This window comes from Corvus kubaryi, unplaced genomic scaffold (genome assembly GCF_017639235.1).
Source record: "Corvus kubaryi isolate FWS band 111438036 unplaced genomic scaffold, C.kubaryi_AGA036_p1.0 37266, whole genome shotgun sequence".
NCBI classification, from domain to species: domain Eukaryota; kingdom Metazoa; phylum Chordata; class Aves; order Passeriformes; family Corvidae; genus Corvus; species Corvus kubaryi.
The window spans coordinates 4818920-4843625 of NW_024581081.1; the positions used below are offsets into that span (position 1 = coordinate 4818920).

At 40.0% G+C, this 24706-nt stretch overlaps 1 protein-coding gene across 4 annotated transcripts in view; it reads left to right on the plus strand.

The window, feature by feature from the left end:
• Positions 1-24706, plus strand: part of SMOC2 (SPARC related modular calcium binding 2) — a 140998-nt gene that overhangs the window by 1036 nt on the left and 115256 nt on the right. The window lies entirely within an intron of this gene.

Below are 24706 nucleotides of genomic sequence, written 5' to 3' on the forward strand. Positions count from 1 at the left end.
CCGCCGCGGCTCGCCCGGGGAGCAGCCGGCACCGCCGCCCCGCCGAACCCCTCCCGGGAGAGCGCGGCCCGCGGCTGCGAAGTGCAAGTTTACTGCGGGTCCCCGCAGAGCTTATGTCCAGCGTTAATGTCCGTGTTAATGCTTTTATTTGCCCGAAGAGGAATAATGCTGCAGTGAGGTCTGCTCTCGGACCGACTCGGGCTGACCGATTTTACTTATTTTAATTATAAAGCGACATGAAACAAGCCTTTCTGGCTATTCCAGGCTCCATGATGCTATACATGGAACTCTGCGTAGAGATGGGTGAGCCAATTCATTAGGCTTACTAAATAAGCCATAACCACTTTTCTAGCCAAGACCTGAGGTTTGCAGCTAATAGCTCAGTTCAGTCTTCTTGTAGAGCTTGCAGTGTTTGCAAAGCTATAATTAATGCAATCTGTAGAAATAAAAACATTTTCCTTAAATGTGTTTTTAAACAAGTGCTTAAGTAAACATAACGGGCAGCGAGTACCTCTTTCAAGCTGTTTTTAAGTGTTTTGGTGAAGGCTGTGTGCTTAGAGTTTATTATGGTAAAGTTACAGGCAGCTGCAAAGTGAAATAGACCCTATTTTGTTTAAGTCTTTCAGAAAATTTTTTAAAATACTGAAAGTTGGGTTTTTTCCTTTTTTAATTTTTTCCCCCTTTTTTTCCCGCTTATTGAGTAAGGTTCTATAGGGACAGCTCGAGCTGAAATGGCAGTGGGGGATGACTGAGCTGCACATACCTGAAAGTCTTTAGAAAAAGTTTTGCCTTCTTGTCTATTTTTTTTTTCCTCTTAAATGATTTGTAGATTGGAAGCTGCTAAATGAAAACCTTAAAGGAATGAGTTTGCTCCATGAGTTTTATTGTGTGTGGTATTTTAAAGTGCGGGACAGATAAAGTCAAGTGATTCTCATATTTTACTTTTTAAGACCCTCATTTGAAGCATCCTTAGACTGTTAGGTGATATATACTATTCTAGTTAACAGATTAACATTGCAATTTACTTTCAAGTTCACTTTCACAAATGTATATACATAATTTACAAGATAGTGCATGTAATATTATTTTTTTCTGTACATAAAAAGAGTTCTAAATGTTAGTGTGGAAGTAAACTAGAAATGCTACCAAACCTTAGTTTGTCCAAATGTAAAGTAAGAGTGATTGTGACTGTTATAATGTCTTTAAATGATACATAACCCAAATGATGTCAAAGCCTTTTAAAATACGTATATAAATCACTGCAGAATATACTTTTCATTCAGTGAGGGGCTGTCTGCCTCACAAAAGGGAAGAAAAATCTGGCCAAGAGCACTTTGGCAAGCTCTTTAAAAATGAAATGTCATAGACTCATGCAAATGTATTTGACTTCACTGTTATCTGAGTGATGTCTGAAGTCCCTCTGTTCCTTCTTTCACCAATTCGGAGTGTGCATTACTCACTTCTGTACCTTATAGTAGTCTGCATCTTTATGAACCATGAGCAGAAAAGTGAATCCTGGTGGAATTCCCACCCTCTGCCTCTGCTATGAAAAAGGTAATGGTTTTGAAGACATAAAGCTTTCAGACTGAAATAAACTTGAACATTTTGGTAGGCGTAGCTAGCCTTGTTAGTAGAGGACTGTAGGTAGTGAGCTCATGCTAGTTTTTCTGCTGCCTGTGCTCTTCCTACAAGGGCTCACCCATACAAATACTAGACTACATTGGAAATCCATCCCTAAAACAAGTAATGGACAGGCAGGCACCCGTAGGAATAGAAGAACACACACAGACACACACAGATGCACGTATACTTTCTACATCTTCCCACATAACTGAACTTTGAATGAGGCAGGTTTATTTCTACTATTTCTGTACTTACCAATTTAAACAATAAAAAAGCAGTGCTATTACAGCAACAAATACCACAGTGCTTAATCATTCTTAGCTCCTGTAGTCATTTTGCTTGTAGCTCACAGACTATACAACCCCTTTCCCCATGTATCTTTCTCAAATATTCGTGGATAATATCTGCATAATTATAAGGAACAATAACCCCAAGCTGTGTAGAAAACCAAGAAAATCTATGGCTTTTTTTTCATCTGCTGTGCCCCTGTGTGACAACTGAGAATGGCCATTCCTTTCTACACATCAGATGCAGGTTTTATTTTTATTTGTGGTTTGAAGAATAACAGATAAAGGCTGAAAATTTCATAAATAACTAGAGGTCATGGGAACAGGGCATGTTTCACTGTGGATCTGAGTTTCATGAGAACTACAGGATGATTGTGGAGAGGGAATGCACATCCCTGATGGCAATACCCGTGACAGTGCACACTGTTGCAGGTATACTCATCTTGCCAGGTGGTGGCAATATCAGGGGCACAGTCTCCTTTACTGCAGTGGTTAATCTGACATAAGATGAACCTTAGAAGAAACATGATAATAAAATTATAGTTCCCTCTAGCAAAAGCAACTCTGCCGTTTTCCAAAAGGTAGCTACATGGATCAGAGTTTTTTTCCCTTGCCTGGACTCTAAGCAACAAACTGGGTGATAGCTTGGCAGGAAGGGAGGATATCAGCATCTGTCTTTAAGTTTTTCATCTATATAAACAGATGTCTGGGCTGTTTTAACTTTATGTCCTCACTAGCTCTAGGAACAGATCAAGTATTACTTTCAGAAAAGACTTTTAGTAGTTTACAGAGCTGTTTCCCCATTTAATTAGGAATAATATTTTTGCCTTTCACTTGGGCAGAAATACCCACAACAACCACCCATGTCTATAATCCAGGTGAATATGTGATTTTCAGATGTTGGAAGCTTTTCAATAGTCCAATTGCAATAAATTAAAGAGTTTTCACATGAATAATACTTCCAAGAGATTTCTGATTGTCTTACGTGAATGCAGGTTTGCAAGGAATGATGAGCATATGGCTTCCTACAATATAGCAGCTGTTAGGAGGATTTCTGGCAGGCAGATGCATCAGAGTAGTCTGCAGGTACTCGAAACGCACCAGTGTGTCTAGAGTCTGGTCCCCTGAACCTCATGTCTATATGTAAAGTGAGTGTGAGTGTTGTAATCTGTCCCTCTCTGCCCAAACCGTGGATCCAGACAGAACTTACTTGACTCCCTGACTATGTGCCAGGATAGAGACGGAACATGACAGGTGGGCTGGTTGCACACCTGAGTCTTTTTTGGGAAGCCATGGTGTGCATCAGGGTCTAAGAGTTTCACGACTTCTGTGCATTCACGGGGTTAGAGATAGCACAAAGTTACTTTGAGTTTGTACCAGTCTTGGCTTCTTGTCATCAAAAATTACTCTTTGCTAAGGTTGCTCCTGGACTCTGGTCTCCTGAGTAGGGCCATATTGCAATAATAGATAAAGTGAGGGGAAATGTAATATTCCAGTTATTAATTGCTAACTGAGCCTCAGGGATGCATGCAGGAGGAGAATATTCTTTAGTATGGTATTTATTGTTATTTCAAATGAACAAATATTGGCAACAGAACAATGGCTTTCATTATGGGAAGGTAGGCTGAGAGCTGTCTCGTAAGAACCCATGAGATGTGAGGGACTGCAGCCAGTTTGGCTGCTCCTGTTTTTTTCTCCCCTAGTGTCAGATACTAATGTAAAACATTCTTACATTCCACAAAATATCTTAAGTAGCCTTGTCCTTTTACCTTGTTTGTAGAAAACCAGGTAACACTCTGCAATTCTTGTAACACGCTGTTGGAACATTTTTGCAATGCTGTATTTTTATTCTGCTCTGTGAGATGCTCCAGTTCTTTCTGGATATGTGGAACTGAGGAGATCGGAGCCTTGTTGACTTCTTGTAATAGGGAAATAGGCATATCTTGATGATATAGGTACTCTTGTTTTGAAACACAGTGCTTTGAAGAAAGCTTATTTTGTTCCTTGAATAAGTAAGTTTATGATCATTGCGCTTACCAACACACTTTGTCATTGTTTATACTGCATTTATGAAACCATCAACTTAGCTTTTATCTCAGTTGCAGTGTTGTGTGTGTGGATGTACTTCTACAAACAATACAATACAAGTGTTTCTTATTTTAAAATCTTGATGACTTGCAACGTACCACAAACTATTCTTTCACAGCCTTGCTGAACCATGTGCTTTTCTCAATACAATCAATAGATCTTACAAAGGAAGAAAGTTTGCTTGAAATCACTTCTTGAAATGAACACCTCTGCCTGTTAATAGTTCCTTTCATCAGCAGCTGAATATTTTGGGGAACAATTGTTTTCTTTTTCTCCCTTGGCACATGCTTTGTGAGTATTCAATAGCATTTAGTGCTCTGGATAGCTTCCACAACACTGACCAATATAAGATGGACCACTAAGGTAGTTCAGTAAAGGGAAGCTAAACACAATCAAAGCTTTCCAAGTTAAGGACCCATTTGGATGGCGCCTGCAAACCAAAACATTTGGAAAAGTTACCCTAATTGTGACTGAAAAACCAAGACCATAAATAAAACTGTAAGTGGCTCCAGATCCTAACAACATTGTTACTGCAAATGGGCATTGGTACAACCAAGGGTACATCAGCTCTGAAAATAAAACACATTCAACAATGCTTCCTTGCAATAAACTCTCGAGACACTTCTTATTAAAGAAACAACACCAAAACCTGTGGGAGTTGATACTGAAAGCATCAGCAAACTTTTCATCAGGGGTCGGAAGTAATTTTTGTGCATGCGGCCAACGTAAACTGCACCTTATAATGTGGAGGACATTAATGAAGATGATGGTTGACTGCATGCCCATAAGATTTTTAAAACTAGAAGAGTAGAAATGAATGTGAGTGGGGAAGGAAGAGCAGGACAGAGGAAACAGAAGTAGATCTTGCATATTGTGGCCAGTCTTGATGCTGTCATCAGTCCCCTGTTGCCTACTAAATGCCTCGAGGAACGGCTGTATTTCTTGACAGTGGGCAAACCTCAAGGTTTAGTTCGTTTTGAAAAGCCTCCAAAGGTTTAGCTGCTATCCAAAACCTATCTGAACCCTCTTGGTCTGGAAACCAGGCTACAGATCTTTTCAAGATCTGGCTTGCTCAGGACTTTGCTCATGTTTCCATTTCTTCAGCCAGACCAGCCTCACCACAGGCGCAGCCATTTTCATGGTATTTTGGTACTTCATTTCCTGTCAGGCCTGGGACCAGGAAGTGCAGAGGCGCCTGAAAATTAAAAACTGAGTAAGAAAGAGTTGGAATCAAAGACCTATTTTTGAACAGCGATGAAGGCCTGAGTTTAGTTCAGGAGTGACATTTTTTATCTGAACAAATTCAAACACTCTTGGGCAATCTGCAGAGTAAATGGAGGTCACATCCTGCAAAGGACTCAGGGATTTACAAAAATTTTGCGTTTTCTTCAGAATCAAACCCCAAATGCATCTCAATTTTCTGGTTGATTCAATATTGTGTTGTGAGATAGGTTTTTTAGAGAGTTGACATGATAGATTCATGATGAAGGCCATTTCATGATGAAAATTTGGAATGCTTTCTTCCAAATTAGTATACTCAAAGTAGTTTTTCACTGTGTGAATACTGCCTCCTCTGCCCCTCTACTGTCTTCTACAACAAAATTCTGGTGATGCTTGTAATTTGGTCTCAATGGCCTGTGTATTTTCAGGGGATATGCTTCTGTTGACATTACTTTATCCATTTCTTATCATTAATTGCTAATCAATGCCTTAATATTACCTACAGTGGCAGATAAAACACTTTCCAGTGCAACACTGGAGGCGAACCTGAAAATAGAAAATACTTCAGAAAAAATTTACAATATGCTAATCTCACACAGAATATTTTATGCCAAAAGAAAAGGAGGGATAACAAGATGTAACAAGATATTGCCCATAAGCAAATAAACTAAGCAGAAGAGAGAAGGTATAGAATAAACATCTGCGTTTTTTTCCTGCAGAGTTTCAGTCTTTGCTCAGCTGCCCCATGTACATCGGGAACTGGTCTGAATTACAGCCATTGCTGTAGTGCAGTGGTATGCACAGGATACAAGGATACAAACTTCGGTTATGGGGAAGTGAAAGCTACCTACAAGTATATGGACTAGTTTTAGATTGGTGTGATAACAGTGTCAGAGGGTTTCTTGATATGACCTTACCAAATTATCAGTGTTTGTCAAGCAGCAAAGCTAATGGAGTGTCACATCTTACCACAGAATCTGTGAAATAAGTTTGTGTGTCAGTCTTCCAAATGGAAGTTTTAGCTGGTCCTTGCAGAAGAAATCGCTTTGATGAGTTGGTAACTGCCCTTCAGTGAATATTTTCCCCGCTCTAATTTATTGCCTTTTAAAAATGACCACTAAGTGTTTCATCAGCTGTTGAAAATCCAGGCTAATAGAGAATACAACCTAGAATTCTTGTCGGGACAGAAAGAGAAAACATTTCCTGAAGGAGATCCTTTCTAGCTCTCTCCCTGGCTTGCTCAGTGGGTTGCTAGAAAACTTGCTCAAGAATGTTTACATCATACCTATCCAAAAGCTGGCTTTTTTTCCTTCATTTACTTTAGGCTGCTTGTTCTGTCATCTTCTGAGTCACTGAGTAAAGATAATTTTTTTTCTTTTGTGTTGTGTTAAATTTGTTTTGAGAATGTAATAATATACTTTCTTGTCTTTTAGGTGTTCATTTTTAAACAGTATACAAATTAGCTGTCATACATATGCTGTAAATCTTTGAATCTGTCCTAGAGCACCTAAAGGGTACTTACGTGCAAACAAAGAAAAATTCCTTTGCTTTGGAATGCTTTTTAAGTCATGGCTGCATGCAGTATTTTGCAGATTTTTAGAATAAAATTGCTGCCATGAAGTACTCACAGTCTTTTTACTTGGGCTGGATTTATCATGCGATTACCCATATTCTGACCTTTTTTTAGAATTAAAGCAAGATACTGTCAGTGAGTAAACGGTGTAAAAGCTCAGGAGAGATCTGTACATTTTTTGAAATGCAACTAGTGACAGATAAAGAATATTTTTATTGATAATCAGGATGGACTCGCTATGGTCCATGTAGCAAGCTGCAGTACAGAGAAAACCTGCAGGCATTGTGGATGTCAGGGTGGGAAGGCAATGCCTCAGTTCCATTATCTTTCTCTTGCTTTTATCTGGAGTAAAGTGGAAGAATGGTTGAGTTTAGTCTGAGTAAAATCTGTCATTGAGTCTTCTTACTACTTTGAAGGAGGGGGAGAAGACAGAGTGACATTTTGGTGGACGTGCAAACCATCTTAACCATATTTTAACTGTAACATGTCTACTTTTACAGAAATGCTGTTAAATCAGACCATGTGTCTTGAAGGAAGTATCACAGAATATGATCTGCTGGGGACCTAGATCATGCTATCTAGACAACTGCTTCCCAAACCTTTTTCTTTGCTAGATGCTGCTCTTCACAGTGGCATCTTTCTGTAAATGGCAGAATCTAGGGTTTGGGACCTCTGTTCTGAGAATACACAGTAGAAATATGGCATTGAGAGCATATCAGAAAGATGGTGATATGAAAATGTGAGAATCTCTTCTCAGTGAGGCTGATACATGCGTGCCATGCTGGTTTCAGGGCACTTGTCTTCATCCTGATTTTCTACGGTCATGCAAACACATTGGGTTCCTCTCTGGGACTGTGAGGTGAACCTAATGGTATTAAAAGGAGAGTTACTATTACATGTGGGAGGACACATTGAACACAGCTAACAAACGGCCCCTGGTTCAGTTGTCTCAGTTGATTTATTTGTCCTCATCTGTGCCGGTGAAGAATTGTTTGTTGCGTTTAATCACAGTGTTTTAATCAGTTCTCATTCAGTGTGTCATCCGCATTGATGCCTCTTAGTGCAGACAAAGGGGTATCAGTGAAACTGACCCAGGCTCTGTAAAGTTATATTTGTTAATGCTGTGGTCACTGTGCATCACCTTTTTTTACCAATAGTGCTGTATTACACTTCTGCACTCCAGAGAGCAGTTGTCATGTGGGCTCATGGGCCTTCTAGAGTGAAAACTCACTGTGGCATATGTCACTTTTTAAAGTAAAAATTTCTACCAAAGAAATGAAATCAAGTAAGTGAAACCTGGTCCTGAAATAAGTATACTATGATGTATTCGAGGGTAGCAGATATTGTAAAGATACCTTTGTCCCCACAAGAGGGTGCAGAAATGAAAAAGATTGTCAACGTAGAAACTAAATGAGGCTTTGAGTTAACCATAGGTTTATTTGTTTAGTAAATTATCTCTGGTGTGTTGGATGGCTTATTTTTGGAAGAGAGCCATCAAATATTTAAGTGACTCAAAATAAAAAGCAGAGGTGGGAGTTTCTATACAGATATTTCTCCATTTCTCCCCCGTCCATTCCTTTGCAAATACAGACCGGTGGCGTCACTTGCGCAGCGTCCTCGGGGCGGGAAGGTCACCTCTCTTCTTCCATGGCACTTCAGGGATCCGCCACGGGAGGGAGAGCAAGAGCAGCGCGGTCTGCCCCGTCTCCTCTGGAAAGGGCTGGAAGGAGGGGGAGCCCTTGTTTCTCTCCCCGCCGGCTTTAGTCCGGAGGGGAGGAGTGGAACAGCTGGGGACCTTGATTTTTCAGCACTTGCCACTCAGTTGAACATCAGATCGGAACTCAAAAGGGAAAAATCTCAAACGGAAAAAAGTCTTGACACAAGCTGTTGAAGGTAGAAAAGAGTTCTGTAAAAAGAAAGTGTCTTTAATGACATGGCGTGGCTTGACATTAATTAACCATTAGCGTTCCTGAGAGCTCAGAGCAGGCTGATGTGGACAAGAGGGAATATATGGCCTAACATATGAGATGCTCTTGGCCCTGAGACATGAGGAGGAGCTCAGTCTACAGAAAGCATAGGGCATATTAATTTCATTACATGTATCCATTCTGTTTCTTTTTGCAGCATTTATTACATAAATTCTAGTGAGAAAGACAAAACAAAGTGGACAGCTTATTTTTCACACTGTATTTAATGGGATTGTATTTCAGACCATGTCCTCCTGGGAAGGCATTTTCCAAGCATGCCAAATTTTTGATAGATTTCAGCCTAAGTGGATTTAGTTGCAAATCTGAACTTTGAACAGGAGGTTTTATCTTTCCATCATGTTTTCTCCTTGAAAGGTTCCATAAATTACATTTCTGAGGGAAAGGAAAAGATTTTTTTTGAAAGAAGTGTTCATTTGGTAAATTGCTCTTCTGTTTAAGTTTCCCTTTTCCAGGTGCTCAATGACTCCCAGAGCAAAAGTTCTGTCAGTGCTTGATGATGGACTTCCATTAATTTGCAATAAAATTACAAGGCAATATTCATGCATGGATAATTGATTTCACTCTGAAGGGAGAATCGCAAAAAACAGAGCTCATATATCTGCTTGTCTGTAACTACTGCAGCAATTTTCTCCACTGCAAACTGGATATCAAGCACCTCTCTTATGAAGTGTCAGTGTCTATGTTCGTTAGATGCAAGACCTGGAGAGATGTATGGCAATGAGAGAGTCTGAGTATTTCCTACTAGATGGCAAAGCCAGATCTGACACTGAGACCAAATGGCTGATAGAGATTAATTTTTGCATCTTTGTGGCTGGTGAGGGACTCACTAAAGCTCAGTAGACACAGCACTGCTGGTTTGATAGAGTGAATGGTGAGCTAATCACAGGTTCACAATACGTGTAGTATTGAGGTGAAAGCAAAGAGCAGAGCTAGCTGAAACACTGCTGCTAGGAGTGAGCCCAGAGGACCTGGAAAGGGCCATCCTTTGGGCCTCACAGTTGTGACTGGGCTCTCTCCAGCGGCTGTAGATTTTTCTCCAGTATTCTCCTTCCCTGTCCAGTTGATTTTTCCTTAGTACATCTTCAGTGTTTAAATGCCTTTTCAATGTATAGACTGTAAGCTCTTTGTGTTTGTACAATGTTTGGGCAAAAGAGGCTCATGCCTTGTTGGCCTTCTTGGTGTACCATCATTTTCAAGTTCAGTAATAAATGAGAGTAAATCTTGAATGACACCTTCTTGCGGGCAAGACTGAACACAAATAATGGAGAATATACAAATAGAGTTCATCAGGCAGTTGTGGCCACAGTCTGGTTCTTTACATCCTGTGTAAATTATCCAATCTGATTATTGTATAGATTTTCGTATGTGTATGTGTATATATACATACACACACACACACACAAATATGTATATTTGATCCTACTCTACCTTTTGTAAAGAATTGGAGCAATCAATTTGACACGACAGGAAGTGATCAGCAAAATTGTCTATTTTCTGGTCTTGTCATGCCGTTGGCCAAAGTGTTCTGCGCGGTGCAGAGAGCCAGGTGTCATCTGCTTGGTATTTCCTGACTTGTGAGAGCTTAGTGTTTCAACCTTATCACTGCCCTAAAGCTGGGGTTCTCAGGCTGTGGTATGTGTTTCCTTTCGTGGTGCAAAACTCTTTCTCCCCTAAAGAAAAAGAGCTCTGAATCAATGCAGCCTGGTCTTTCCTACAAAGAACAATGTGAATGTTTGGATGCCTCTTCCTATTTTTGCACGTAGGTCAGATGGACCTGGAAGCTTCTCTACCCACTGCCCTTCCCTGCCTTTCAAAGGAGAAAAGAAGCTGGGTCTGGATGAAAGATGCTTCCATCATGTGAGTGCAGACCAAAGAGCTGAGAGCTGATCTTGCTGCTACATTCACCCCCTCTGGAGTATACGCTCTTTTTCCGTAGCAGCAGTACCAACAACACTCTGGGAAACCTGGTCCGAAGGCTCTCTTGAAAAACTCAGAGAGGTGTCAGACATTATTAAGGATCGCAGAACTTCTTCCTATAGGCTTCCTGGGGCTTCAAAATGTTGGATCCATCAGCTGTAATAAATTCCCTAGATTGCCATTTCCTATCTTAAGATGACCCATGCCAGTCATATATGTGTATGCAGGGGTACACTATATACATTCCCATGCAAAGCTTTTCTTCCTTTTGTTTTCCAGAAATGATTGGAAAACCCCCATAAAAGCTTAAAGTTCCCTTGGGATTAATAACCAGAATGTCAGATATTTTCCCCCTGAAGTTTATGTAATTTGATCTCACTGCTTTGATCTGCTATTTTTTGTTTGTGTGTTTCGGTCTAAGGGAATGATGCATAGGAGTCTAACGTTAGTTATCTTTTGACAAGATTTCTAAGTTGTTAGGTTTTGACTGTGTTGGAAGCGCTACAGGGCAGCTGTGTTTGTTAGTTGATGAATTTGTGTTATCTAAAGACTGAAAAGAACAAAAAGAATACCATCTCCCTTCAAATCTCAGATCAGGTCACTTCAGGAACTGCCTCTGGCAGTATTTGGTTTTATTTTAGTAGCTCTCTTGATTGTCATCCTAAATAATGAGAGAACAGAGCTTTTACTGCTGGCCTTGCTTATTACGACAGGAGAAATCAGGTCACACAGTATCTTTCCTTGTTACAAAAGTAAATTTCTTTAAAACTGCTATCCCGAGTCTTCTCAGCACATCGGGGGTGAGGAAGCTCCCGAGATTCATTTTACAAACATATCAGGAAATCACATTCATTTAATTCGAATAAGAAGCAACCAGCAGTGTCCAATGAAATTAGGAGGTTAAAAATAGGACTAATCACATGTATAAACTCACTGTTTCCACTGACAGCAATTAAAGCAGTGTCAGACATGCAATGAAATTCCCTCCAGGGATCTCCATAAAATTGACTTAAACGTTAGAAAGAGTGTGCATGATGGATGGAAAAGTTTGAAAGAAATGACAAGTCTATCAAAGCTGAAGGGGGTCACAGTTCATACTCTCGAGCTCTTTTGAGGTATGCAGGATGTCTCTCAGGAAGAGCCCTGCAGCAATCTGCTGTCAACAACAGCAAAGCAGGTGTGCATGTGTGCCTGAGAGGTACGGCCACATGCTTTCTCTTTCTCATACGTGATGTTTCTTGCTTTAATAAAAGTCAACATCTTTTAAAACTTTGTGATTATCTTTTTACTGCTTCTGTTTTTGCTAGAAAACCGTTCAGTGGAGTGAGATTTAGAAGCTGTTGTCAAAGTATAATTGGAGCTAATTACCTAATTTCCTTTCATTCGTCGTGACTATGAAATGGCCTGAGGGCTGCATTATGTCATATACACACACACATTCTGTGTCCTGTACTGATTAAAAAGTCGTGTGATGTGTGCCAGGTGTCTGCAAGGCAGTTCAAACGGTGAAGTAGCATGGGTGAGGGGAGGTGAGATGGTTTGCTCTGCCAGCAAACTCTTCTAAAAGATCAGAAATGATTCTGCCCTGCCATGCTTCAGTCCTTCCTATTAAAGAGGGGTGTCACAGCTGCAGCTTCTGTCCTGGCCCTCTGGAATACCAGTTTTCTTCTGCACGCCCCTGTGTGACTTGGAGAGCAGAAATGCCTAAGACAGGCACTCAGCTGAAATGAAGATCTCTGATCATGTCATATGTGTTGTGGATACAGGAGCTGCAGGTTCAGCTGCACATGGGTCCCAGAGGAGGTTTTTCATAATAGCAATTCTAATATTCCACAGTCTTTATAATGGATGTGTCCAGCCTTCTCCATAACATCCTGCTGAGTCCAGTGGGAGTTTAAGCAAGACAAAGCTGGACATGTGTCTGTCCTCTTCAGTCTGGAACAAGGGAAATTATGGGTCTCTATCCCATAACAGCAGGAGTGTGCAGAGGATCTTGGAGATAACTGAAGTATCTGAAACTGATACTGTCAATGAGCATGTTTGGATATGAAGCCTTGGAGGTGTGATAAAATCTGTTTGCATGTACCTGGGTGTTGGTGCTGTTCATAACAGAAGCATGTCTCAGTTTTTTGTATATACAGGTAGAAGTTGACCAAAAGGATACCACTGGGCATATGCCAGGCATATCGAGTATAAAATCACCTCTCCCTGCTCTTTATTGCTACTGGATGGTGTTTACTTTCTTGAATCAGCCCTATTGTCATATTTGTCCGTCTTACATGTTGTTGACAAATGCATGTGACTACAGAACCTAAAGGTCCACCTAAATAGCCACTAATTCATGAAATTAAACTTGTTAAAATCCTGTTCACTTTTTAGGGCAAATATAGCTCATTTTCTTAATAGGAGGTTGATAAATTCCATATCCACCAAAGCTGTTATTAAAATACTATCAGTCCAAATTAAATTTTTTTTTCTGTGAAAATATTAGTTTTGATCATTGTGGCAAAGGCACAATCTCTTCCAAAACACAGCCATTCTTAAACAACATGCTCAATGAAGGCTATAAAGACTGTTCTGTGAGCCAGAGATTGGCTGATAGATACCTGAGCATGGTGGAAGCACTGGCTCAATTGAAACAGAAGTGAGTAGAACCTGGAAGAGACAGCAATTAAAGTCAACAGAATGGGGAGCTGTGCTCATGCCAAAAATATGTGAAGAAAAAAGCTCGAGTCTCAGGATTTTTATGTTTCTTTTTTCCCCTCAAAACCAGTGTGTTTGTTTCAAAATAAAATGGGTTATAAATAAAATGGGCTATAAATAACATGCACACATTCTTGTAAAATTCTTTTCTTACAAGCAACCTGTAAGGCTTAATGAGTCATACTACATCAGTGACATTGACTGTCTGCACATACAGCTCTGGTAAATTAGAGCTAAGGCTGTGTATGTGTACAGTTCATCAACACAACCATTAAGAAAAGCTCATGAAACTGGGAGTGCAAAAATACCTGTTATTCATTCTGACTGTATTATCTGGGCAAGCCCATTCAGTGTGTGTTGGTCTCACAATACACTCTTTTTCCAAGCTCATGCCTCTCAATCAGTCCTGCTGTCCCCCACGGCCTGGAATCCTGCCTGAGCTTGATTGCAGTATATCAGGTGAGGTTCCTGCTGCTTACCTGCTGCTGCATTAGTTGACAACCTTCAGTGTTGTCCTGAAGTGCTTGCACATTGTGTTAAAATTCCTGCAGATTGCATATGAAAACATGGAACGTGGGAGTTTGTTTTCAACAGGCAGCCTCTGTCTTAGCAACTGTGTGAAAAAAAGTCAGTGCTGTTATTTCAGTTAAGGAGGCCAGGACTCCCTCATGTCCATTAACCTGAAGCTGTGAATGATGCTATGAAAAGAAGGGCTGGTCTTTCAGTGTTCAGGTCACTTGCATTGTTGTGGTAGCACACTGATCAAGATTTTAAGCTTTTTCTAGCCCAGAGATCTCTGCTGCTCGCAGTTTTTCTTTCTTAAATAGCTGTTGACTATCTGCTGTCTCTCAGATAGACCTTTTTCTTCATTGCATTTTTCATGTCAAAGGTGAACACCATTGCACTATTGCTATTTCATTTTCCATATTGCACTGGGATGTGTGCCATGGGAACCCATTTAACTGTTACAGTGTTGTTCAAATAAACTGAACTTGAATTGAACACTTGGCAGATTTAGCCTGATGGACTGTGAATCCAGATGTTACCCTTCTTCTGCTCATCACCTAATAAAAGAGATACCCAGTACTCTGTTACCCTAGGGATAATTTATCAGCCACACTCAGCTTCATTATGGACGCTTCCCTTATCCTGTGGAGAGTGGCTGATCTGTCTGGTGAAGTGTAGTCCCACTGTATGTAGTAGATTGTTTTGGAATTTGTCTGGGGACCCCTTCCTCTTAGAAAATATGTATTAGGGATTGGTAGGTAATCCTGATGTTCTGGTAAAGGCCAGATTGGTGACAGTGTGCCTGTAATGCCTCTCAGAGCCACAGGAGATAACGAGGTTAAAAAATTTTTTGGCAAATATTTATGCTTTATTCATAGGTGACTGGCAAATCACTGCTGTGTTTTGGATTGATGGCTGAGTCTAAGAACAGCCTGTGAGGCACAGTTGCAGTTGCCCAGTTGTTGCTGTTTGTTTACCATCACCTCTGTAGTTCTTCAGGAGCCAGTGGAAACTGGGTTGGTGAAAAGGATGGCTTCCTCATCTACTCAAAGAGCATTTGGGAAAGGCCAAAAATTATATCAGTGCAGCATGGGCTGAAAAATAGAGAGAGAAGAGTCACACATATCCAAAGATAGGTACATATATTTTTGAAGGATCAAAAAAGAAAAGCACAAAAGAGGAAGAATGTGTTAATTGATATATACGAGATAGCCATCTAGCTCCAGGCAGCCTAGAGAAAGTTCTCTTGCCCCAGTCATGTACATGCATGTACTGACTCCCTTTTTTGGTAATTTTGTTTGCTTTTAACTAATCTCCTTCATTTATGGATAGATGGCTTTTCATTATCTGAGATTTAAAAGAGAATTGTTACCAATAACAAAGCATGTGAAATCTCTGCTAGCTAATCTGATTAGGTGAATGGCTGAATGTTTTCTCTCCTGATGAGAATTATGTAATCAAAACTACAAGTGATTAAAAACTATATTAACATAAAGAGAGAAAGAACAAGAAATTTGGGCTTTTTAAAATAAGTTTTTTAAAAGGCAATTTGCCTATGAAATGTTGCATTTTTAGAGAAAATGCTTCTTAACAATAGCTCTTCTGTTTGCAAGTTTTCTGTAAACTTGGTGGATTTTATTGAAATTCTGTGTTTAAAATCCTTAATGTTCTTAAGGAGATGGAGAAGCACTCTTACTGTATTCCAGAGATGTGTAGTAATGCAAAAGAGCTTGGTTTCCAAAAAGAACTGCAGGAAATCCAGCAATTTTTAAGTAGAAGGGTTTTAACTGGGAGGAACTTCAAGCAGTTGCAGTATTTCATGCACACTGTAACGTGGATGCAACTACAGGCTACTATAATTATAGTTTTGTATCAGTAACAGGATATCTGCTAAACAGGAGTTAATACGGTTTTCAAAGTTTCATGAGCTGATTCTACTTCTGTGAATCTTTTCTAACCTGAAAGGTATTCTACAAAATTAGCAAATTCTGCAACTTCTCTGACTTAGCTTCTTGTTAGCAATCACACCATCTTATTTTAATGTTGAAGACAATATAGAAATATTCACTGTTGCCCTTTTTTTTGCAAATTTCTTCTTTTGAGAAGTTGCTCTACAATTTTTAATATGAGACTATCTATTTCTGATGAAAGATTTGTTGTATACCATAAACATGACTCATTTGAAAACCAGTGTATCAAGCCCTCATGTCAGGAAAACCATAGCTTTAATACAGAGTAGCTAAAATGTCCAAGGATGTTGCAGATCTTATTTTTCAGCCTTGAAATATCGTATAAAATCAGGCTCTATTCATGAAATACTTGCAGGCATAACAAATATTGGTTAATTGCCATGCCACGCAGGGCAGTCTTGTAGGTACATCTGAAGTATGGGACAAATTGACAATTGAGTTTTGAATTATTATCAACAGGAGACTGAAATAAGACAGGTGAAGTTTTTGGTTGTTACTTTTGCTAAATTTGTTTCTGACCAGGCATATTAAAATGTTCAGACAGCTGTAGATTTATTCCTGCAGAAACAGGGAAAAAAAGTCCTTATGTAACTGCTACCAGAGCCAAATGCTTATTAAATAAAACTGATTATTTTGTTATCACAGTTTGTTTTTCTGTTTCATACACTCTTCTTTGCATGGCAGATATGATTGTGTGTAGAAGTATAAACATGTGATTTGGGAGATGTCTCCAAAGATCCATTTTTGAAAAACCCAAAGCTAATTAATTTCTGTATTTTTAAAGGTATCTTTGGTGTTATATAGAAAATTGCTTTTTTTCATTGTGCAAGTTCCTTTACATTTATATCACTTGCATGATCTTAGTGTCACAGTGACCTTACCCATATCAAAATCTTTAGTGTCAAAATAGTCCAGCTGTTTTCTCCAATTACCCTAATTACCCAATGTCAAAACATCTGTATAATCCAGTCTAAACACACTTGAGTCCAACATATTAGCACATGTAAGGCTTTTTTCTTGTATTATTCAATTAAAAATGAATTTCTTTTCCTCAGTCCAAAGAAAATCGTTACACATTCGTCTCAGGGGACCAATTCCTTTTTACTTGAACCACTACAACTGCCTCTTAATATGGTAAAAAATGTAGTGTAAAAGGCAAGAAATCTACATTAGAGTGTCAGGTGCTGTGAGGACCAGGGAGTGGGAACAGTGGGAGCTCCCTGTGGGCAGGTGGAGCATGTCCCACCACTCAGCCAGGAGCAGGGAGCCATGGGGGCCTGAGGCAGCCCCAGCCCTTGGCATCGGATTTCTCCCTGGGTATGGGCTGCTGCTTAAGTGGGAAGTCACCCATAGTTTGGAATATGGGCATGGATGAGCAGAGCCCATGGTGAAGATGGAATGTGGCAGGAGCAGTGGATGAGGCAGAGGCCAAGCAGTAAAGTTTTAGCTGGAAAGTAGGTCCCGTGGCTGGGGACAAGCCCCAGCTGGGTTGTCGCCTCTCCAGCATAGCATGGGAGCCTCTCTGCAGGGACACCAGGGAAGAGGGGCTGCCAGTGGACTGTGCTGTCTCTCCATCAATACTGAGCTCACACAGCCAAACCTTTATGAAGGGCATTGTCTCAGGACCTGTACATGGAGATCCAACATCATGTTTAAGTGCTAATGATCAGAATGTACCCTAAAAAATCTGTAAAAACTGTAAAATAATTCTTCTGATGAAAAATCCTAGCAGCCAGGTTTTTGATCTGGACAAGGTGACACAAACCAACTTAAGGCAAGCATGGGCCAAGTTGTCATTTCTAGTTTTACAGGACAGAAACTGGTTGGTTGGTGGCTGCATAAGCACCCCAGTAAACCACCTCTGCATTCCAGTTGATGTCGAGTTGCATTGTACTTTATGTAATACAGATTTTATAGCTTTAATTGCTATGAAAAACACAGGCAATAGAGACAATTAACCTCAGATTTGAGCACATATGCTGTGCTGAATTTGCTTTGCTCTTTGTGAGTGAAGGCTTTTACCTTGAAGAAGGAGAATTAAAAGAAGCTAGCCCAGTGCCAAACCTAAGGGTCTCATCATTCCCTAAGTCATGAAAAGACTGAATGGAGAATCTGCAGAAAACTATGGAAAAATGCAACCCTCTGTGTAGAGGGCTGATTCAGACAGACTGCGGAAGCGATGTGTGTGCTGCAGTCTTACAGCTAATCACCCAGTGTGCCTAGGGAATATTAGGTTTTGTAGTTTCCCACGTAATATTGACTGTTGTTTTGCAAGACAGCGGTAACCAGACTGTTGACAGCTCATGTTCACATATCTGACAGGACAGCAGCATGTAGGTAAAGGTTCCCCATCCACAATCTCCTCAGATGTGAGTAGCAAGCTATTACGGGAAATGAACAACACTTTCCACATTGCTTTCCCTGCTTTCTGCACCCTGTAAACCAAGAAGTGCAAGTAAACCTTGTGGAAGCATGGGTAGGCTGCCAGAGACAGAAGCTGCAGAGGGACATGTCCGTGTCTGTGTGCACACCAAGTGAAGGAAGCAGGAAGCTTCATAACTATTTCCCCACTGCACAGCTAAGTATTGATCAGGCACTCCTGGTTGTAGGAGACTGCATAGCTCAGTGTAACTGTCTTACCATGGTGCAGTGCCCAAGCTGCTGTGGCTTTCAGAGTCGTGCAGCAGGGAGTGGACATATCCACCTACATCAACACTAATGAGGCAGTACAGTTCCCCACCAGGCAGCACAGGGATGCCAGACATTACCGTGCTTGTAATTGTCACATACATCTTTCACTGTTTCAAATTTCAGAAGACTAAACTGCATTAGCAAGTTGCAGGTAACTAACAGACATGGGGCTTGCCTTCAAATGTTCAGACCAGAAATGCCATGGTGAAATCAGTTTCTATTATATTGCAAGGTCTGGTCAGAAACAGTTCTGGACCACAAGAACTGATCTCATGTTGACAAAAGATCAAATTTCATGCCTTGTATTTGCAGTTGAGAAACAAAAGGTGCTTGCCAGCATCAGCTTTCCTGAAACAACAAGAAAACTCTGACATTTTCTTCTCCCTGAAGAAAGAAAAAAGAGAAGAAAGTATCTATTTCTATTTTCTTGCTGTAAGAGAACTGATATTTTTACTTTCACATTCTTGCTTTACGTATCAGAAATTTTTCCCAGACTTTAGGAGAAACCGATACACTGAAAGCACTTGCAAAGTAATTTATGTTACTGTTATATCTGGTCATAAGGTTGGACACGAAACCAAACTCATTTACAGGATTTGGAGCTGACTTTCCATTCATAGTTAATATAACTTATCAACTTGAATAAATAAAATAATAGGAAGAATTTTTGAATCTTACAGTTGTCCTGGAAATTTTCACTGCTAACTGATTATTTTTGCTACAGAAGGCTTGTCTGACCCATTTTGATGTCTTTTTTCAGGACAGGTAGTAGCTCATTAAATGATTAAAGTTTTATACAAGAACTACTTATTAAGAGTTTATGTGGGGTAAAAATTTTATTAGTAAGTCTTATCTGCCTTCACAATAAATGTATTAACCTTGAATGTTCCATCACTGAGATTTCTTTAAGTACTGGAAATTTTGTCACCTCATTGCAATAGCCTTGTTTTTTTTTAACATAACATAGTTAGAAATAGACTTCACCAATATAAACTTATGGGTAGTGCATCAGATGGAGTGATAATATGGATTTAATGGGGAAAGGAGAAATAATACCTGCTTTCCATTTGCACCAGTTCAATGTGAAGGAGATCTGCTGCAGTTGTCCGTTTAGCTAGCTCCCTCCCTGGCCTTTTTGTAGCTGGTGGTGTCAGGGAGTCTGATACATTAGTCTGGGAAGGGTGTGAGTGAGCTGTTGGTGGAGCTGAGGTGTAGGGAAGGGGCAGTGCTTCAGTGCGTGTTTGCCCCAGTGCTGTGTGGGGTATTGGCTCTCGGTGTTTTACACAGTGCTGCTGCTGACAGAGCAGACTGGAATTTCTCAGGAGGGCTTTCCATGGATTGCTTCTCTGTGACTGGCAGCTCAGATCTGCTACGGGGACAGCTTCTTGTCGTGCCAACAACAGTGCATAATGCTTGCTACCTAGGTAATCAAGGCAATATTTGATATGTTCTGGTTTGAACGAAGTGTTTGGGCTAGAAACAAAATCTAGTGGAGAGACCATCCCTAATGAAAGTTCTACTCGAGATGACTTTAAAATACTTATTTTCCTAGTAGGAAAGGAGCCTGTTCCCTCCCTCTGCTCACCAGAGCTGAATGCAATCCATGTGCTGCAGATCTGAATAGCAGTAGTTGTTCCTGTTCCTTCTGTACTTTTTATGCCTTCTGCAGGTGCCATCTATAATCTGTTGCACAACACTAACAAACTGTACTATATGAAACAGTTTAATTCATCAGCTCAAGGTACCAACAGGGAGGGGATTCCGAGGGTCAAAAAAGCATTATGTTTTTATACTGCAGAAGCCTTGAAAATATAGATTAATAATTTGGGAATTAAATTCTTCTCATGATGTCAGCCAGTGTCTTTCAGTCCCTTTATTGTGCAGCCGTCTCCCTGAGGAGAATGTCCATTTTCATGGGTCCCATATTTTGTGGCTATTCCTGTAAAAAACATTGAGTAGTTCTTTGAGCAGTGACATCTCAGAGGGGGCAGACCCTTTGCAGAATGCATGCACCAATCTCCTTGCCCTGTTCTGTTCACATCTAATGTATTCAGGGCAGAGATCTCTGGAACTATGGGTGAGGTAAGGCTCTCAAGTGTGAGGTTGTGAACTGTGAAACTCCTAGAAGCACTTTTGTGGGGTGGTTTATGTGCCCCTCTATGGCAGCAGCAGTGTCAAGGATCCTGCTAAACTGTGTTGGTCTTTTTTAATCTGGTGGAGGGAGCTATTGGAATCCTGCTTGTGGCACACGGAGAAGACATAAATTCATTGGAAAGAAGAATTGAGAAACATCCCATCTTACCAGGCACTTCCAAACTAAGTGCTTCTGTCAGGCTGTTTTGGCCTAGAGGCAGCAGAAACCTGTAGCTGTTTGGCAGAAACAAATGAGAATTTCTCCAGAGGAAATTAAAATTCTTCAACCTTGCCTTTTTGGTTTGAATAATTTAAGGATAAAGCTCTGCTGCCCATGTAGTCCTCCCTCAGGGAGGACAGTGTGCTGGAGGAGAGGATTTGTTAAGCAGGTTGTTGTGTCACTCAGTTTGAGCAACCACTGGTAAAATCTTATATGGTGGTGAACTCTTACATGAACTGAACTTTAGGGTGGATTTAATGCCAACTTGCATGTCATAACATAACCTTGCTGCTCAGAGCTCTGTGGTTGTTCTCAGGAAACAGGATTTTCCGGCACTAGCTCTTTGTGTGATTCATTCCATGAGTTCATGGTTGGGAGACCTAAATGTCGCCCCCATTTCTGGGATGGTGGGAAGGGGAGGATGTGAAGAATGTTGAAAAGATGTTCTCTAAACCACATAAGAGAAACAATGGAAAAAGGAAGAGTTACATCTCAAGACATTAATATCCCATGTGTATGTTTGTGTGAGTTCACTCAAAATTGCTGTGGACACAGTGCCAATATTTTTAACTTAAGCTACTACTGTGTATTTTTGTTGAGTACTGGGGCATCCTGCATCAGTGAATTTGCAGCACATATCCCAAAAAGGAGCTCTGGGCAATTCTGCTGAGTACCAGCCCCTATACACCTGTCAAGTCTTCCTTTTATTTCACTGTTGTGATAAAAGCTATTGGATATGTACATAAGATAACAAGAGGAAAATTTTTCCTTGTTATAGCAGTAAATCCTTATTCAAATGGAAGTCATTGCACAGCTGCAGCTTGGAAGATTTGGACTTGTATTATTTGCGGATGGGAACACAGTGATGGATTATTGACATCTGCTATTTATTTTGTCTTCTGTGAGATGCTGCTGTGTTTAGTGATGATAAACAGCATTTCTCAGTGATTCTTATGTGCCCATATTATTCAGCTAGTAGTCAAACTGTTCAGCTACAAGGATGAAACTAAAATAGTTAAACACACTAGGAGATCCTGTGTGGAATAGGGACTTTCACAATACGAAAAAATTTACGATATTCTAAGGTGTCCGCAGATGAAACTTGCACCTTTCCTGAAGGGAGAAGATGGATAACACTTCCCAGTCTGTGCTCACTTTAAGACTGGGAGAATAAACCCTACCAAAGGTTGTATTACAAATGGGTCCTTGCAAGAGTTCATCAGCCTCTTTGGTTTTCTTCTCTCTTAATAACAGAGGATATTCACATCCAACTGGCTCCTGAAATGATGAAGATCTTACCTATTTGAGAAGAAAAGCACTATAGTTAGGAACACTTTAGTGACTCCTGTAAACTGGATTGAGTTCACTAGTTCAGAGAAACTAAGATTGTAACCATGGAGCTTTTCTATTAATAGAATCTAAAAGGGATAAAACACAGGAGAGAGTAGTAAATTGTTTCTTAGTCTGCTAGGAAAATTCCTGAAACTGAGCATTTTCACCACAAAGTCTATTACCTGCACTAAAATACACCAACTGAAATGCTGCAATATAGTTTAAGTAATTTTAATTTTCCCTGTGTAGGCCTACAGTAATAAAAATCCCAGATGCTGCCTGGGTCTTAGAAGTAACAAATCAAAAAATAAAGGAACAGAGGATTTTATTATTAGTTTTTAGAAGTTCAGCTAAATGTAGATGGGAATGCCTTTCTCTGCTGAATCTACAGTTCAGGGAAGGTTTAAATCTCATAGGGAAATGATGCGTAATTCATTGTGTTCAGGTCTGGTTTTCTGCAGGTACACTGTGTGTTGCTAGTGCTTGTCTCTATTAAATATAACAAGTGATTGTTACAGTGATTGGGCCAAAACCCCTTGAACACTGATCTCACCTGGAAGCTTCCAAGTCCTGGTCTTGTAAGGAAATGTCCTTGAGTTACCAGTGCTGAAAAAGAGACATTTGTTTAACTTTTGTTTGTCCCGATTATATGGCCCATCAATGTACTGATCAATCTAGTTAATGATTTACTCTTAAGGGAGTCAAATGAGTTTAAAACATAAGCTGCAAATCTCTCTAGCTGTAACCCGTAGGGAGGTAAATTTTCCACTGAGACAATAGCACAGTGTGGGGAAGGTTATCAACTTCTTAGAGGAAAATGACCCTCTGCACCCGAGCATTTTAGGTACTGCTAATCTAAATTGTGTAACTTGCAAGAAAAAGACATAGCTGGGTACACCAGTGTAGTTTACAATGGCTTCTTACAGAGTCCAAAAACCAGAATTAAAAGACAAACTGAAATTAATCAGTAACTTGGGAAAATATTTTTCAGGTGTATTAAAATATTTCACTTGTACAAGTTATCTTTTCTAGTGACAAATAGCCAAAATGATGTTTACATGGAGATGGATATTCCAAGTATAACAGGCAGCTGCAGCATTTAAAACTCTTCTCCATGCAGGCTAACACAGTTCTGGTTCACAGTTGTGTTTTTGCAGATGATACACTGACAGTTTTGGAAAATCTGCTTTGCACCCATCAGAAACAGACATAGCTGGGACTCCATTTGCCTGGTTCTTGGAGGCACAACCAAAGACCACAGAAATTTCATTCAGCCAGTAACTGTTAGTGTGTGAATTCATCACTGTAGCTTTATTCACACAAAAGAAGTTGAGTCTCCTGTCTGTGCCAGAGTGAAGAATCATTGCAGACTTGCTTGGGTTTTCCTAATGAATGCTTATCACCCTTAAATGTAGAAAGAAAATTCCAAGCAGCCAGAGATCAGAGAAATCAGAATCAGCTACTTCCAGAAGCCTCTGTTTTATCTGTGTGTATTCTCTTGAGGTACAGCTGGGCTGACAAAGTGTCACCTGGCCTTCTTGGAAACAATTGAGATTTTCCCTCATCTCAGTATTGACTTGAAATTTTTAATTAAGCTATAGATGTTACTTGCAGCTGTGAATCAAATGTAGGTGAATTTTCCCACTCCTGTTTAATGGAGAAGAAGTCGCTTCCTACTTTCTAGCTACCTGATTGAAGAAAGATACCAAAAATTCAGTTTACTGAATGCACTCTTTGGGTAAAAGAGTAGCTCCCCTCCTTTCTCTCATAGTAAGCATTATGTTCTTTACTTGGAACTGAACCACAGCATACTAAGTCAGTAAAATAATATAATTTGTTTCTATAAATCTGACTTCATATGTTTATCTTGTATTTAATATAAGAATCACAGTATGAGCAGTAGTAAGGCAAATTTCTCATGCTCTTCCTTGGCAACATGACCTTGACTCAGATACGCTTTAACTGAAATAGTTCTATCCCCAAATCTTTCCAGGCTCAGAATTTTTTTTGTGTACTCAATAAAGTGGCTCTAGCAGGTCGCATTGCCTGTATAAAGAAAAGAAACTATGCCCAAACTCACAAAACTACCAACAAACTTATGATTTCACATGTAAGCTAGTAATGAATAGATAGATAAGAATGCAGATATACACATAAGCAGACTGATGCATCAAAATTCCCCATTTAACCAAAAAACACCAGGACAGTTTTCCCCTCTTGTTGAAAGCATTGAGTTTGCTCCTACAGAACAAACAAAAACATCTGGCCGTGACAGGTGTTGCAGTGTGGGTCTCTGTGAGGCATTGGAGTTAATTTACGGATGTTTGGAAACAATTACAGCTTTGGTAGTTTTCTTTTGATGAATGGTGTCACTGTTGATGTGGAGACTCAAGAAACTGTATTTCTGTTCACCCTCTTTGTGGTTTGTGCTCAGATGACAGCAAGAGGTATAG